This window comes from Pleurodeles waltl, chromosome 5, assembly GCF_031143425.1.
Source record: "Pleurodeles waltl isolate 20211129_DDA chromosome 5, aPleWal1.hap1.20221129, whole genome shotgun sequence".
In the NCBI taxonomy this organism is placed as follows: domain Eukaryota; kingdom Metazoa; phylum Chordata; class Amphibia; order Caudata; family Salamandridae; genus Pleurodeles; species Pleurodeles waltl.
Window position 1 is genome coordinate 1,465,507,955 of NC_090444.1, and position 16,566 is coordinate 1,465,524,520.

Consider the following 16,566-nt stretch of genomic DNA (forward strand, 5'->3'; position numbering starts at 1 on the left):
CATGAATGAGGACATTGTCACACTGCCATCCAGACACCAACAAAGAACTATGAGTAAGGGGAGAGGGCCTACTGCTCAGCCTCTGTACATGCATATACATCGAGACCCTGAGCTACACCTTTGGGCAGACAATTACATGTGTTTCTACCCTGCATTGACTTCCAATCTCAAGGGGCCTGTGGAACCGAGATCCCCTGTAACCCATTCAGGTGGGGAGGCCACATCAAAACTTTCATTGCAAAGCCTTTCTAGTACTCCTCTAAGGAGAACTTACTGTAACTCCCTTAAGGGGAGCAGTAACATCTTTTAGCACTGTGAGTTTCAATACTACTTGTGAACCACGATAATCTATGCAAAAGTAATTTGATTTTGTCATTTGGGTCTAAGTTTAACCAGTTAAGTATTCTCTATATTTCCAAACTGGTGTGGAGTCTTTTTGTGGTACCTTTCTTTGTGTTACTGTAATTAAGTGTTGCACAAATACTTTACACATTGCCTCTTAAGTTAAGCCTGTCTGCTCCGTGCCAAGCTACCATAGAGGGAGCACCAGTTAATTTAGGAAGTATAACTGATTTACCCTGACTTGGATTGTGGTCCTTGCTTGGACAGGGTGAAGACCGCTGCCAAGTAGAGACCCAATTTCTAACACCTACCCTGTCACCTTCCATTTTTGTAAAAACTTTTTCTTGGAATTCAGCTAAGTGCGAGTCCCAGGATGGCTGTCAGCACTTCCTGGTTGGAGAGCTGGCAGGCAATTAGATCTTAGCATGGGATCTGTGTCCCTAGATATCTATATATTTTTTCCTTTAATATTTGGAAAAAAACGAATAGATCAACACAAATACACAACAAGAGATTTTTCTGGGTTAATTTCTAGCTTTCTGTCAAATTTGTTGTAATCCCATTCAGCAGTTCAGGCTGTAGTTGTGTCCAAAATCCATATGGGAAATTGCATGTGGAAAATACATTTTGGAATCCCACTTGCTTCTTGGCTCTCACTTGACAGATCACCCTGAAACTTTCCAGGAAGCCTGCTGAAGTGACCAAGACACACGTTTTTGTGAAGATTTGTCAAATGTCAACAAAGTCATTAGCAAAACAAAACTGCTTTTCCTTTGAAATCTAGTACCTAATGGCAACTGTCAGTAGGCTATATTTATATATATATATATATATATATATATATATATATATATATATATATATATATATATATATATATATGATATTATGGTAGATAGATAGATAGATAGATAGATAGATAGAGAGAGAGAGAGAGAGAGAGATAGGTAGATTACCTAGCTGTGGTTGCCACTAGGTAGTTATAGTTAGGACCATATTACCATATTTCCATAGAAAAGTGTTTTGATGTGCCTATGTCATTGGCACCATGTGACGAATCTTCACAAACTTGTCCCAAACAAGTGCTGCAGAGATACTTGTACGCAGAAAGGTTTTGGGGTGATCTGTCAAGCGGGGCCAAGAAAAAGGGGCTCACAAAACGTTGTGTTTCCCATGTTAATTCTTATAGGATACTTTAGACACATCTACGCTCCTTTTGTTTAGTGGGAGCTTTGACAGCTACTGCTAAGAAAAAGCAAAAAACTCCACTTTCTGACAGTGGGAACTGTCAAACAGCTCCTGCTGTCTGAAAGCGGAGTTTTCATCTGTCTTCCCTGCATGAAAATATGTGTGCAGGGAAGACAGATAAAAACATTGCTTTCACATGCAGGAAGCTGCTATTTAAAGCAGCTCCCTGCCTGTGGGAGCAATGCCGGCTCCTACAGGACGTGGAGAGCAAGCTAGGACCACTGGGCCTTGAGTTTCCCCTCACAGTCTCTCTCTCTTACATTCCATAATGGTATGCAAGAGAGAGGGAAATAGTCATTGCAATGGTCTCTTCATGCAATAACTACAGTAAGTAGTCACCTGTGGCATGGTGGTTAAGGTTACAGACCCTCAGACTGAAAGTTGAGAGTTCTATTCCAGGTGTGCCTGTTGTCATTTCCCAGCTTTAATTTCTTTAAACGTTTTAGGTTCATCCTGAAAGCTGACCTCACTCATTTCAATTGATAAAAACATTTTGCTTTTCAATTTGTCCCAAAATATCTCATTTTACGTTTTTCCATCCATCAAAGCCTAAAAACTCTCTATCTTTGTCGCTCTCTTTCTCTCTCTCTCTCACTTTCTCTTTTTCAATCTTTTTCACCCACTCACACAGCCATTCAGACCCTCGGGCACCTATTCACAGCCCCACTCAGACCCTCATGCACGTACTCACAGACCCACTCAGACACTCACACACCACATCAGATACCCACTCAGACTCTCGTGCACCCATTCACAGATCCAATGAAACCCTCATGCACCCACTCAAAGAACCACATAGAAACTGACACACCCACTAAAACACTGATGCACCCACTCTCATACGCAGACAAACGCACTCACACACACTCTCACCCAGAGATATACTCTTTCACACCTATTCTAACTCCCAGAGAGACGGACTGCGGCAATCTCCCACTGTGCATGGCCTAAGAGCTGTGACCAGTGTGGGGTTGGGTGGTTAGTGGAGTTGGCCATAGCGTTTGGCTGCAGGCCAGTCCCTGTGGGCAAACACTGCTGCGGGGGTTAGATTAACATATAGGGGGTCATTACAACATTGGCGGTAAAAGCCGCTTACCGCCGTGCAGAAGACCGCCAACACACCGCCGTGGCTGCGGAAATTCGCCACAGATATTATGACCCACATCCCGAAATCCGACAAAATTCAGACACCCACACAAGTCCGCCACACCAAAGGTCAGTGATAAACTGGCGAAAACAGAACCTCCACCGTCACGCCAACAGAAATACGCCCATGCTATCATGACCCAAGAATCCATGCGGCGGTCTTTCAACCGCGGTATTCCATTGGCGGTACACACCGCCGCGCTCAAAATACACACACATCTCCAAAACACCACCACATTGGACAATTCGAAAGACACACACCTGATACACATACACACACCACTCCCACACACTCAATACTATATAAAACACACACCCACATCACCCACAAACCCCTACGACAAAAAATTCTGAAAGAAGACCAGAGAGAGACACCACCATCCACAAACTGGCAGCCACAGGCACTCAACACCATCACCCACACTACTTCCACGCACAAAACACCACACACCACTTCATATCACCACACTTATCACAACATACACCACCCCACACATCACCCACACAACCCCATTGCACGGCAAAGACACCCCAGGTTCTCTGAGGAGGAGCTCAGGGTCATGGTGGAGGAAATCGTACGGGTAGAGCCACAGCTATTTGGCTCACAGGTGCAGCACACCTCCATTGCTAGGAAGATGGATCTATGGAGAAGAATAGTGGACAGGGTCAACGCAGTGGGACAGTACCCAAGAAATCGGGACGACATCAGGAAGAGGTGGAATGACCTACGGGGGAAGGTGCATTCCGTGGTCTCCAGACACAACATCGTGGTACAGCGGACTGGCGGCGGACCCCCAACTCCTCCCCCACAACTAACAACATGGGAGGAGCAGGTCTTGACAATAATGCATCCTGAGGGCCTTGCAGGAGTCTGTAAAGGAATGGACTCTGGTAAGTAAAATCTTAACTATCATATCCCCCACCCTACCTGCATGCTATCACAGACCCCCACCCTCGCCCCCACCCCTATCACTCCAACTCCTCACAAATGTACCAGTATCACAAACCACCCATCCCAACACCAAGCCCTGCATGCAAAAACAAAGCATGGACACCCATCACTAAAGCATGCCCACTGCACATACCCATAACACCCCCCTCAACCATCATCACACAAGCCCACACACAGGAATGCCAGCACTGGGGTACACGGTCACCCACCCATTGCACACCTTGAAACACACAGATGCAATAATCATGCCTTTCCACCCCTGCAGGACCACTACCCAACATCACCAGACAGGAGGGTCCAGACATCTCCACCCCACCCACAGAAGAGGCCCACAGTGATGACAGCAGCTCTGTCCAACTGGATCTAGATGACCAGCCCGGACCATTGTGGGCCTCGGGACAGTCGGTTCCCCTCACACAAGCACAGCCCACCACAGACCTTCCACCCTCTGGTAACACCAGCACAGCACCCAACCAGCGGGCCCATACCTCCGTCCCCAGGACACGTCAATCAGCTGTGTGTCCACCAATACAGGGAACCCAGGATAACCCAGGATAACCCACCACCCCAACAACAACAGGGACCTGGGGGCAGTGGTAGTGGGCACACGGTCCAGGGGACAGAGGCACAGGAACACAGGAGAACTGGGAGGGCTGCCGTGCGACAGGGGGCGGACAGGCCTAGGGAACCCACTCTCCACGAGGCCCTCTCCTCCATCATGGGAGCATACCACCACTCCCAGGAGACGATGGCAACGGTATTGGCCAAGTTTCAGGAGACCCAGCGCCTGCAGGAGGAACAGTATTTGGGCTTCAGGGAGGAACTCAGAACCATCAGCACCGCCCTGGGCACCATCGTAGGGGTACTGAACACCAGGAGGGACACTGTGGCACTCCAAGGGGCCCCTGACACTAGCCAGGACGATGAACTGCCCACCACCTCTGCCGGCACTAGTGGACAGGAGGCACCGCCACAGGACCACCACACCAGCACCCCACCCCCTGCAGACGGAGAACCACCCAGCAAGCGGTCCCTGAGAACCAGGAACAAGACAGAGCACGATGCCAAGACCCAGCCAAGAAATAAGACCACCCTGATTGTCATCCTACTGTCCCACTTTGTAACCCTGTCCATATTGGAACTGCCCCAGCTCCACTTCCTATGCCCATATGGGCAATGCACCTGTGAGACTCATAGACTGGACTCTGCCATGGACAGTCCTCCGCCATCACCCCTCACCATTTTACAACCCCCCTCCAATAGTTAGCACTTAAATAAACACCTTTGAAGCACAAAACAACCTGGAGTCAGTCTGTGATTTAGAAAATGTATTATAGCAATGACAGTGACAAAATGCGTTCTCAAATGTAATGTCAACATACCTATGTCACACATCTCAAGTCCATGAGGAATCTAAGCAGATGACACACGTTGGAAACCACACCTGTGAAACCGTAATGGAATGTACAACTCAGTTGCCATATACTGGTTGAAATCGACAGACAGGATAGAGGTAGAAGTGTGAAAGTACTTGTAGTAGGCAGGAATGTATTCTCACCTGTGTCTCACTGGAAATATTGCTGGATAACTGAGTCCCTGTTGTCAATGTCTTCTTCCTCTGCTTCCTCCTCATCACTGTTCACGGGCTTCACAGCTGCCACAACACTGTCATCTGGACCATCCTCCTGCAGAAAAGGCACTTGGCGTCGCAAAGCCAAATTGTGAAGCATACAGCAGGCCAAATGATCTGGCACACCTTCCTTGGTGAGTAGAATACGGAACCCCCTGTCATATGGAGGCACCTGAACCTGGCCTTCAGGAGGCCGAAGGTGCGTTCGATCACCCTCCTAGTCCGCCCATGGGCCTCATTGTAGCGTTCCTCTGCCCTGGTCCTAGGATTTCTCACTGGGGTCAGTAGCCATGACAGGTTGAGGTAACCAGAGTCCCCTAATAGCCACACCCGGTGCCTCTGGAGTTGACCCATCACATAAGGGATGCTGCTATTCTGCAGGATGCAGGCGTCATGCACTGAGCCAGGGAACATAGCATTTACCTGGGAGATATACTGGTCTGCCAAAAATACCATCTGTACATTCATTGAATGATAACTCTTCCTGTACACCTGTTCACTCCTGTGGGGGGGGACCAGAGCTCCTTGGGTCCCATCAGTGGCACCTATGATGTTAGGGATATGTCCAAGGGCATAGAAGTCACCTTTCACTGTAGGCAAATCCTCCACCTGAGGGAAAACGATGTAGCTCCGCATGTGTTTCAGCAGGGCAGACAACACTCTGGACAACACGTTTGAAAACATAGGCTGGGACATCCCTGATGCCATGGCCACTGTTGTTTGAAATGACCCACTTGCAAGGAAATGGAGCACTGATAGCACCTGCACTTGAGGGGGGATTCATGTGGGATGGCGGATTGCTGACATCAGGTCAGGCTCCAACTGGGTACACAGTTCCTGGATTGTGGCACGGTCAAACCTGTAGGTGATGATTAAATGTCACTCCTCCATTGTCAACAGGTCCACCAGCGGTTGGTACACCGGAGGATTCCGCCATCTCCTCACATGTCCGAGCGGACGGTGCCTAGGAAGGACAACAGCGAGCACAGAGTCAAACAACTCAGAGGTATTTACCCACAGTCTACACAGAACACGAAACATAATCCAAAAAGTTGCCTGTATGTGTGTTGAGTCTAGGCCTAGGTATGTGTGACGCAGTTGGAATTGAAGCCATGTGGGCCCCTAAAATGGCGGCTGCCTGACCTCTAAACTGGGACAATGGGATGTGAGGTAACTGCGCTGGTGTTGTACACCGTTGCGGTAGGCAGTCGAAGACCGCGGCGCAATGCTGCATTGGTTAACATTGGACCCTATGGGTCCCAGGAGCCAATGACGAAGTGCGCCGGCGGTGATGGTACGCACCGCCGCGGACGTCACCGCCGCGGACGTGACCACCATTTTCTATCTGTTCAATCACTCGATACCTGATCTTCGACAGGAGAGGCCTACACTGCAAGTGCTGCTGTGACCTCGGTCTGGAAGAGACAATGGCTTGTGCGTCTGGGGAAAGGGCCCCTGCCTTCACATCGGAGGAGTTAGAGAAGCTCGTGGACGGGGTCCTCCCCCAGTACACGCTACTCTACGGTCCTCTAGACCAACAGGTAAGTACATAGGGAGCACGTTGTATGGGCTATGCCTGAGTGGAGAGGGCTGGTTGTAAGAAGGAAGGGGCCACAGTTCTGCGTGCATGATGGACTGTGAATGCATGTGCCACATGGCAAGGGTAGGGATGTGGGCCACTCACTTCGACGGTGCAGTTGCTAATGACTTCTCTTCTTCCCCTGTACATTTCATTTAGGTCAGCGCCCACCAGAAGAAGGATATTTGGTGTTCCATCGCTAAGGACGTCCGGACCCTGGGGTCCACCACAGACGGAGCACCCACTGCCGGAAAAGATGGGAGGACATTTGCCGCTGGAGCAAGAAGACGGCGGAGGCTCAGCTGTGGATGGCCTCCCAACGTCGCCCCCCTTTTTGTGGTCTCCCTGTTCTTGTGTGCATCAGCATCATCAGGCGGAGGTACAATGGCACCGGAGCACGAGGGAGCTGCATCCCACATGGTCATGGAGGGCCACACCACGGACTCAGAATACACCAGTGGGACGGAGGGCGAGGGGAGCTTCACGGCGGTCACAGGATCTGCAACCAGCGACACGGACTCGTCCTCCGATGGGAGCTCCCTTGTGGTGGCGGCAAAATCTGTGCCGCCCACTTCTACAGGTACAGCCACCACCCCCCCTACCAGCACCGCCCTCCCAGCAGCCCCTCAGCCTTCGCCCTGTGCCCGCTCACCCAGGAGGGTGGGCATCACCTTCGCCCCAGGCACCTCAGACCCTGCCCCTGTCACCTCTGCTGCCCTCAGTGAGGAGGCCATTGACCTCCTCAGGTCACTCACTGTTGGGCAGTCTACCATTTTGAATGCCATCCAGGGTGTAGAAAGGGAATTGCAACACACAAATGCATTCCTGGAGGGCATTCATTCTGGTCAGGCTGCCATTCATCGAACCCTGCAAACTCTGGCCCCAGCACTGATGGCAGCCATTGTCCCTGTGTCTAGCCTCCCCCCTCCAACTTCCTCCACCCAGACCCAATCCCCTGTACCCCAGCCTATCCCAAGCACACCATCAGACCAGCAGGCACACACCTCACCACACAAGGGAAGCTAAGGCAAACATAAGCACCACACATCCCACAGGCACTCACGCAAGCATCACACACATACAGACACACCAACATCCACTGCCTCCACTGTGTCCCCCTCCTCGTCTACACTCTCACCTGCATGCACTACCACTACAGCCAGTAGGTCCCGCACCAGCACACCCACCAGCACACCCCGCTCACGTACACTCACCACACCCACTACCATTTACACGTCCCCTGTGTCCTCTCCCAGTGTGTCTGTGATGTCCCAAAGTACACAAACGCAGGCACACACCCACCCAACATACATCCACCTCACAGAGCCACAAAAATTACACCTCCTACAACCACCTCCTCTTCCTCCACTCCCAGACCCCCTCCAGCTACCCGTCCCAGTGTTCCTAAGAAACTTTTCCTGACCAAGCTTGACCTCTTTCCCACCCCCCTCCAATTCATAGGTCCCGTACTAGCACCTCTGCCAAAAAATCTCCGGGACCAGTGGTGCCTGTTGTTAGAGGTATGTGGAGTGCACCGAGCACCAGGGCAGCCAGTGTGACACGGAGCCACAGCACAGCCAGTCCCCCCCGTGAAGCACCAGAAGTGGGACAGTACCCGGCGGGAGTGCGGGAAGACTCCAGCCAGAAAAGCCGCTCACAAGGGTCCCGGGGGGAGTGTCCACTCAGCTGTGACTCCTCCCAAGGTGGGGAAGGGGCAGAAGAAATCGCCAAAGTCTGGGAGGAGCAGCACGGCGGAGAAGACCGCCATCATCCCCGCTGCCCAGGAGGCCACCGCCAGCCCAATCGTCACTGGCCAGGAGGCCACTGCCAGAGTCAGTGCCCAGGAGGGCAGCCCGATCGTCACTGGCCAGGAGGCCACCGCCAGAGTCAGTGCCCAGGATGGCAGCCCAATCGTCACTGGCCAGGAGGCCACCGCCAACCACAGCCCAGCTGCCCAGGAGGGCCCCGGTAGCCACAGCCCAGCTGCCCAATGAAGGACCGCCAGCCCCAGCCCAGCTGGGCAATGAAGGACCGCCATGGCAAGCACCGCTGAACAGGGCAAGGACCGCTGAACAGGGCAAAGACCGCCATGGCAAGCACCACTGAACAGGGCAAGCACCGCTGAACTGGGCAAAGACCGCCATGCAAGCACCGCTGAACAGGGCAAGCACCGCTGAACATGGCAAGGACCGCTGAACAGGGCAAAGATCGCCATGGCAAGCACCGCTGAACAGGGCAAGGACCGCTGAACACGGCAAGGACCGCCAACTCAAGCACCGCTAGCCCATGAGCGGCAGGGGCAGTGACGCAACAGGGACCGTCACAGGGAGAGTGATGCACTCTGGCACCAGTCCCCCTCCAGAACCAGCGGAGAAAGGCATCCACTACCTCTGTCCTTGGCAGGATGAAGCACTCTGGGCACCAGTCCCCCTCCAGAACCAATGGAGACATGCATCCACTGAGTCTGTCCTTGGCAGGATGAAGCACTCTGGGCACCAGTCCCCCTCCAGAACCAGTGAAGACATGCATCCACTCAGTCTGTCCTGCACAGGATGAAGCACTCTGGGCACCAGTCCTCCTCCAGAACCAGTGGAGACATGCATCCACTACCTCTGTCCTTGCACAGGATGAAGCACTCTGGGCACCAGTCACCCTCCAGAACCAGTGGAGACATGCATCCACTACCTCTGTCCTGCACAGGATGAAGCACTCTGGGCACCAGTCCCCCTCCAGAACCAGTGGAGAAAGGCATCCACTACCTCTGTCCTGCACAGGATGAAGCACTCTGGGCACCAGTCCCCCTCCAGAACCAGTGGGGAAAGGCATCCACTACCTCTGTCCTGCACAGGATGAAGCACTCTGGGCACCATTCCCCCTCCAGAACCAGTGGGGACATGCATCCATTCAGTCTGTCCTACACAGGATGAAGCACTCTGGGCACCAGTCCCCCTCCAGAACCAGTGGAGAAAGGCATCCACTACCTCTGTCCTTGGCAGGATGAAGCACTCTGGGCACCAGTCCCCCTCAAGAACCAGTGGAGACATGCATCCACTCAGTCTGTCCTGCACAGGATGAAGCACTCTGGGCACCAGTCCCCCTCCAGAACCAGTTGAGAAAGGCATCCACTTGAGAGACTGTGGCTTTGCACTCCCCAGGATTGAACAGTAGGCAACCCACCCACTGTAGAGACTTGAGAGACTGTGGCTTTGCACTCCCCAGGATTGAACAGTGGGCAACCCACCCACTGTAGAGACTTGAGAGACTGTGGCTTTGCACTCCCCAGGATACATCAATGGGCATGGAGCCCCCTCGTGGATCTGGCGTGGTGCACTCATCCGGCTGAGGTGCCCCCCCTTCCCTTCCCCCTGAGGTGCCTGTTGTATTTGTATTTGATGCCCCAGCAGTGTTCTCTCCGTTTTGATCAGGTATCTCGTGTGGGCCTCGCCCATGCATTTTGGGCCCAGTGGTCCACGGACAATGACTTGTGCATTACCTGCACTATAATCGTGGTGTATATTTTGTTTCATGTGTATATATATATATATATATATATATATATATATATATTTGGTTACAGTATTTTGATATATTACAATTTTTCCACTCATTTCCTTTTGTCTTTGCATTCTTCCGGGGGGGTTGGGGGTTGTTACTGTAATGTTTGGATATGTATTGGTGTGTGTGTTGTAGTGGGTGAGGGTCGGGGTGGGGGTGTTGCATGTGTGTGTCCCTGTCTTTTGCCTCCCCCTCCCCTATGTCGTAGGTGCAGTACTCACCGTTGTCTTCGCCGCCGGTGTTGATGATCGTCGTACAGGAGCAGGAAGACTAGTGCAGGAAGGATATGGAGTTCAGGCTCCATGGTGTCGTTGTTCCTCGTGGAGTGTGTAGAGGTGAGCGTTTTCCCTTTGAAATGGCTGTTTCCACCGTGTTTATATCCGCAGTTAATCCGCCCCGGAAAAGGTGTCAGATTGGTAGGTTGTGATACTGTGGGCAGTACATTGTCTTCCGCCTGTCTGTTGGCAGCGACCGCCGCGTTGTTTGTTTGTACCGCCGTGGCGGTCGGAGTGTTAAAGTGGCTGTCTTTGTTGGCGGTTTCTGCCACGGTCATAATTCCCATTTTTTTACTGCTGGCCTGTTGGCGGTCTTACCGCCGCTTTAACACCGTCCACCAGGGTTGTAATGACCCACATAGTAACGAAAATTACTTTATGTAAAAAAAAGCCATAGAAATTCTCTGAAAAAACAGAGGTTACAGGGATGTTATAGTTAGGAATGGAATTTAGAAAACCATAGAAATTTACTTTAGGAACCAAAAGTTACAGGAAAGTTATAGTTAGGCTAAAATTCACCTGTTATTGTTAAAGTTATCTAAAGTAACTATAACTCATGCCAGAGCGCAACTATAACTCACACCGTCACCATGCACTGCTAGTTACCCCAGATTTTACAGTAATCATGACATCTTTTATAACATAATTGATAATATCACTGTAACATTTGTTGTAAAATTATCATAAAAACTGTGCTGTGTGGGAGCAAGAGTTATAGTTACCTTAGGGCACAAGTTATAGTTACTAGTGAAATATCCGCTCTGAAAAAGCCAGATGTTCAAACCCGTCAGTGACTAGACAAGGAATGTTGGCATTTGACGATTGCTGCAAATAAATTGGGAAATTCAACTCCTTGGAGTTTGACTATGGTTATATACTAGGGTAGCCAGTAGGCAGTTATAGTTAGGTTAGGACCATTTTTCCATTGAAAGAGTGTTTCTTGACTTGCCTATATCTTTAGTGCCATTTGAAGAATCTTCACAAAAAATTGCAAAAAAAAGTGTGTCTGTGATTCTTGTTGCACACAGAGGTGGTCATTACAACCCTGGCGGTCGGTGTTAAAGCGGCGGTAAGACCGCCAACAGGCCGGCGGGAAAAAAAACTGAATCACGACCGTGGTGGAAACCGGCAACAAAGACAGCCACTTTAACACTCCGACCGCAACGGCGGTACAAACAAACAGCTTGGTGGTCACCGCCAACAGACAGGCGGAAGACAATGTACCGCCCACAGTATCACAACCTACCAATCCGCCACCTTTTCTGGGGTGGATTCACTGCGAACAAAAACACGGCGGAAACAGGACTTCGAAGGGAAAACGTTCACCTCTACACACCCCACGAGGAATCCAGACACCATGGAACCCGAACTCCACATCCTGCCAGCCCTTATCTTCTTGCTCCTCTACCAGGACCACAAACGCCGGCGGCGAAGACCACGGTGAGTGCTGCGCCTACGACACAGGGGAGGGGGGAGGGAAAAAACAGGGGGACACACACGCAACACCCCCACCGTCACCCACGACAACACACACACTAATTCAGCATGATACATAACAGTTACGCCCCCCAACCCCCCGGGAAGAATGCAAGGACAAAAGGAAATTAGTGTAACCGTTGTAACATATTAAAATCCAGTACGCAAAAATATATATATATATACACTATAAACAAAATATATACCAAGAATAGTAGTCCAGGTAGTGCTCCATTGAAGTCCGTGGAACACTGTGATCACACGGTATGGGAGAGGCCCACAGTCAATCCCCGAACATGACGGAGAGAACACTGCAGGGGCATCAGATAGCAATAAAACAGACACCTCAGGGGGAAGGGAAAAGGGGGCACCCCAGGCGGTTGAGTGCACAACGCCAAATCCACGAGGGGGACACATGCCCACTGTTCCATCCTGGGGAGTGCAAAGCCACAGTCTCTCAAGTCTCTACAGTGGGTGGGTTGCCCACTGTTCCATCCTGAGGAGTGCAAAGCCACCGTCTCTCAAGTCACTACAGTGGGTGGGATGCCCACTGCTATATCCTGGGGAGTGCACATCCACAGTCTCTCAAGTCTCTACAGTGGTTGGTATGCCCACTGTTCAATCCTGGGGAGTGCACATCCACAGTCTCTCAAGTCTCTACAGTGGTTGGTATGCCCACTGTTCAATCCTGGGGAGTGCAAAGCCACAGTCTCTCAAGTCTCACAAGTGGGTGGTTTGCCCATTGTTCCATCCTGGGGAGTGCAAAGCCATAGTCTCTCAAGTGGATAGCAGTCTCCACTGGTTCTGGAGGGGGCATTGTGCCCAGAGTGCTTCAACATGCCAAGGTCAGAGGTAGTAGATGTGATACTCCACTGGTTCTGGAGGGGGCTTTGTGCCCAGAGTGCTTCATCCTGCCAAGGACAGAGGTAGTAGATGTGATACTCCACTGGTTCTGGAGGGGGCTTTGTGCCCAGAGTGCTTCATCCTGCCATGGACAAAGGTAGTGGATGTTTGTCCCCACTGGTTCTGGAGGGGGCACTGTGCCCAGAGTGCTTCATCCTGCCAAGGACAGAAGTAGTGGATGTGATACTCCACTGGTTCTGGAGGGGGCATTGTGCCCAGAGTGCTTCATCCTGCCAAGGACAGAGGTAGTAGATGTGATACTCCTCTGGTTCTGGAGGGGGCTTTGTGCCCAGAGTGCTTCATCCTGCCAAGGACAGAGGTAGTAGATGTGATACTCCACTGGTTCTGGAGGGGGCTTTGTGCCCAGAGTGCTTCATCCTGCCAAGGACAGAGGTAGTGAATGTTTGTCTCCACTGGTTCTGGAGGGGGCATTGTGCCCAGAGTGCTTCATCCTGCCAAGGACAGAGGTAGTGGATGTGATACTCCACTGGTTCTGGAGGAGGCTTTGTGCCCAGAGTGCTTCATCCGTCCAAGGACAGACGTAGTGGATGTTTGTCTCCACTGGTTCTGGAGGGGGCATTGTGCCCAGAGTGCTTCATCCTGCCAAGGACAGAGGTAGTGGATGTGATACTCCACTGGTTCTGGAGGGGGCTTTGCGCCCAGAGTGCTTCATCCTGCCAAGGGCAGAGGTAGTGGATGTTTGTCTCCACTGGTTCTGGAGGGGGTATTGTGCCAAGAGTGCTTCATCCTGCTCATGACAGACTCAGTAGCGTCAGTGCCCTTGGCGCTCATGGGCCAGCGGTGCTTGTTGCGGCGGTGTCATTGGCAGCGGTGCTTGTGGCGGCGGTGCCCTGTTCAGCGGTGCTTGTGGCGGCGGTGCACTGATCAGCGGTGCTTGTGGCGGAGGGGTCCTTTGCAGTGACTCCGCTGCTGGCGGTCATGTCTGGCCCAGCGGGGCTGGTGCTGGTGGTCCTTCATGGCCCAGTGGGGCTGGTGCTGGCGGTCCTTCATGGCCCAGCGGGGCTGGTGCTGGCGGTCCTTCATGGCCCAGCGGGGCTGGTGCTGGCGGTCCTTCATGGCCCAGCAGGGCTGGTGCTGGTGGTCCTTCATGGCCCAGCACGGCTGGTGCTGGCGGTGGCCTCCTGGATAGCAGGGCTGGTGCTAGTGGTGGCCTCCTGGGCAGCAGGGCTGGTGCTGGCGGTGGCCTCACCTTCGCCCCAGGCACCTCAGACCCTGCCCCTGTCACCTCTGCTGCCCTCAGTGAGGAGGCCATTGACCTCCTCAGGTCACTCACTGTTGGGCAGTCTACCATTTTGAATGCCATCCAGGGTGTAGAAAGGGAATTGCAACACACAAATGCATTCCTGGAGGGCATTCATTCTGGTCAGGCTGCCATTCATCGAACCCTGCAAACTCTGGCCCCAGCACTGATGGCAGCCATTGTCCCTGTGTCTAGCCTCCCCCCTCCAACTTCCTCCACCCAGACCCAATCCCCTATACCCCAGCCTATCCCAAGCACACCATCAGACCAGCAGGCACACACCTCACCACACAAGGGAAGCTAAGGCAAACATAAGCACCACACATCCCACAGGCACTCACGCAAGCATCACACACATACAGACACACCAACATCCACTGCCTCCACTGTGTCCCCCTCCTCGTCTACACTCTCACCTGCATGCACTACCACTACAGCCAGTAGGTCCCGCACCAGCACACCCACCAGCACACCCCGCTCACGTACACTCACCACACCCACTACCATTTACACGTCCCCTGTGTCCTCTCCCAGTGTGTCTGTGATGTCCCAAAGTACACAAACGCAGGCACACACCCACCCAACATACATCCACCTCACAGAGCCACAAAAATTACACCTCCTACAACCACCTCCTCTTCCTCCACTCCCAGACCCCCTCCAGCTACCCGTCCCAGTGTTCCTAAGAAACTTTTCCTGACCAAGCTTGACCTCTTTCCCACCCCCCTCCAATTCATAGGTCCCGTACTAGCACCTCTGCCAAAAAATCTCCGGGACCAGTGGTGCCTGTTGTTAGAGGTATGTGGAGTGCACCGGGCACCAGGGCAGCCAGTGTGACACGGAGCCACAGCACAGCCAGTCCCCCCCGTGAAGCACCAGAAGTGGGACAGTACCCGGCGGGAGTGCGGGAAGACTCCAGCCAGAAAAGCCGCTCACAAGGGTCCCGGGGGGAGTGTCCACTCAGCTGTGACTCCTCCCAAGGTGGGAAAGGGGCAGAAGAAATCGCCAAAGTCTGGGAGGAGCAGCACGGCGGAGAAGACCGCCATCATCCCCGCTGCCCAGGAAGCCACCGCCAGCCCAATCGTCACTGGCCAGGAGGCCACTGCCAGAGTCAGTGCCCAGGAGGGCAGCCCGATCGTCACTGGCCAGGAGGCCACCGCCAGAGTCAGTGCCCAGGATGGCAGCCCAATCGTCACTGGCCAGGAGGCCACCGCCAACCACAGCCCAGCTGCCCAGGAGGGCCCCGGTAGCCACAGCCCAGCTGCCCAATGAAGGACCGCCAGCCCCAGCCCAGCTGGGCAATGAAGGACCGCCATGGCAAGCACCGCTGAACAGGGCAAGGACCGCTGAACAGGGCAAAGACCGCCATGGCAAGCACCACTGAACAGGGCAAGCACCGCTGAACTGGGCAAAGACCGCCATGCAAGCACCGCTGAACAGGGCAAGCACCGCTGAACATGGCAAGGACCGCTGAACAGGGCAAAGATCGCCATGGCAAGCACCGCTGAACAGGGCAAGGACCGCTGAACACGGCAAGGACCGCCAACTCAAGCACCGCTAGCCCATGAGCGGCAGGGGCAGTGACGCAACAGGGACCGTCACAGGGAGAGTGATGCACTCTGGCACCAGTCCCCCTCCAGAACCAGCGGAGAAAGGCATCCACTACCTCTGTCCTTGGCAGGATGAAGCACTCTGGGCACCAGTCCCCCTCCAGAACCAATGGAGACATGCATCCACTGAGTCTGTCCTTGGCAGGATGAAGCACTCTGGGCACCAGTCCCCCTCCAGAACCAGTGAAGACATGCATCCACTCAGTCTGTCCTGCACAGGATGAAGCACTCTGGGCACCAGTCCTCCTCCAGAACCAGTGGAGACATGCATCCACTACCTCTGTCCTTGCACAGGATGAAGCACTCTGGGCACCAGTCACCCTCCAGAACCAGTGGAGACATGCATCCACTACCTCTGTCCTGCACAGGATGAAGCACTCTGGGCACCAGTCCCCCTCCAGAACCAGTGGAGAAAGGCATCCACTACCTCTGTCCTGCACAGGATGAAGCACTCTGGGCACCAGTCCCCCTCCAGAACCAGTGGGGAAAGGCATCCACTACCTCTGTCCTGCACAGGATGAAGCACTCTGGGCACCATTCCCCCTCCAGAACCAGTGGGGACATGCATCCATTCAGTCTGTCCTACACA